The sequence below is a fragment of the Heterodontus francisci genome, chromosome 28, assembly GCF_036365525.1.
Source record: "Heterodontus francisci isolate sHetFra1 chromosome 28, sHetFra1.hap1, whole genome shotgun sequence".
Classification (NCBI taxonomy): Eukaryota; Metazoa; Chordata; class Chondrichthyes; order Heterodontiformes; family Heterodontidae; genus Heterodontus; species Heterodontus francisci.
The window spans coordinates 27,620,286-27,622,306 of record NC_090398.1 but is presented as its reverse complement, the minus strand read 5'-3'; the positions used below and the strand labels follow the sequence as shown (position 1 = coordinate 27,622,306).

General features: G+C 41.0%; 1 pseudogene; it reads right to left on the bottom strand.

Moving 5' to 3' along the window:
- Positions 1-256: 256 nt before the first annotated feature.
- LOC137345169 (probable G-protein coupled receptor 139) lies at positions 257-1,629 on the bottom strand (annotated as a pseudogene).
- Positions 1,630-2,021: the final 392 nt, after the last annotated feature.

Below are 2,021 nucleotides of genomic sequence, written 5' to 3'. Positions count from 1 at the left end.
GCACCAAGTGAAGCCCATCATTGTTATCTTTGAAACGTAAACTTGAAATGTGCAGATTTCACAGGAATAAGTTATGTTTACTCAATGAATGAAGGGCGAAGAAGGAATGTAATGCTGACATCAAACGTGTGCGACAAAATGGAAGAACAGTGCGCAAAAGAGCTCATCATATCTTCGCATTTCCGAAAGGAAGGAGCTTGTACGGTAGGAAATGAGTTGAAATTGAGCTTCAGATGTGAACAAGCTTTCTGTAATTTTATCCGCATTTTCTAACTAATCTCAAAAGTACTGGCCAGGGAGATTTCAACACATTCTTCAGCTCTTCTCTGTACTTTCTCTGGGTCACGACATAAATACATGGGTTTTGAATGCAACTCAAAAATTTAAGGAAAGTTCCGGTTTCATTGGCGATATATCCAGGGGCTGTGCGGTCACCACGGTAATAATTGGTGTTTGGCAGTCTGGTCGCCACGAAACTCACAGCAACGGTCAACCACAACAGTACAAAACAGCCCGATACAGTGAACAATAAAATAATGGATTTCCTGCGGTTCTCCATTTCTGAATCACTGCGATTCTCACTCCTGTTACCCCGGAGTTTCCTGCGGGTTCTATTGGCCACTAAAATACGTCCAATGGTTGAACAATTAAATGAGACAATTAAAGCCAAACGACCCAGGCGCTGTGAAACCAGACCCACGCTGGACCCAGTGTTGAGGAAAAAAAATCCACTCTTGCCCGACAGCCCCGCTGCACCTTGTTAATTATTTGCTGAGGTTCGAATGCAAATAAAAAGGGAATGTTCTTGAACAAATTCAATAAACAGAACACTGTTATAACCACACCTGCAGTTCTTGCTGTGCAGTATCTTGCTTTAAACTTCTGGAAGCAGACAGCTACAAAACGGTCAAATGTGAAGGAGACTGTGAACCAAACAGACAAATCAAAGGTGATAGTTGTCATGTATATAATAATCCTACACACGGGGGTGTAAGACAGGAATGAAAGTGGAAAGTGATAACTGAAAATACGATACACCATTACATTGATGATCATGACCAGGAGATCTGCTGTTGCCATGGCCACCATATAAACAGAAATACATTTGGAAAGGCCGCAGTTTTGTCGGGAGAGAATCACAATCGCCACCAAGTTCACTGTAAGAAAGGGAAACGAGATAAATAGCGTTTTAGTGGCTGTTTGAAATATAAATGGTGATATCTCTTGACAGCATTTTACTCCATACAGTGTGATTATATAAGATTAGCAGTGGAGTAAGTTCCTGGGAAACCTATATTTTAATGAGCTGCTGTCGCGCTCCCTCTGCACGGGTGACACTTGATTCTTTATATGGGACCTTGTAGGAACATTATAACATCAGTAAGGCTGTCAGATTGAAGGAAACAGAGAAAGTGTGGGTACCCTGTTCACGAATTTCCTCCAGTAACCACCGGTTGTGTAATGCTGACATCGGAGAAACATGTTATCTTCTTCAACATGCAGTATAAACAAAGTGATAGTTAACACAGATTACGAACAAATAGTTAATAATGGCTCACCAAGGACACCCAGGGGTGCGAGAATTGGGTAGTAAATGTCTTTCGTCAGCAGAATAGCTGGTTTCCCCATTTTATGTGAGAATGGATGGAATCTGTAGAAGTAGAAAGACTGGTGCACTTCTGAGCTTGTGCAAGGAAACCTATATTTATACACGCCTTAAACCTCCAAGGAGTTAATCAGCTTTAATCATAATTAACATTGGTGGCAGTCATTTCATAAATAAACTCGGTAAGTTGTTTTCTGACATTTCAGAATTAGGGAAAGGGTTAACACTAAGGCAATTTTAAAAACACAGAATTAAAACATTATTTACAAGTTGAATGACTGTGGATCCCATTCCCACAGGACCAGCCAATGTCGCTCGCTTTGCATGAATTGTTCTGACGCTGACCTTCACTCTAACCTATTGATACAACACCTGCAGATCAGGCAGCAGAAGAACTACTGCAATATTTGTGATA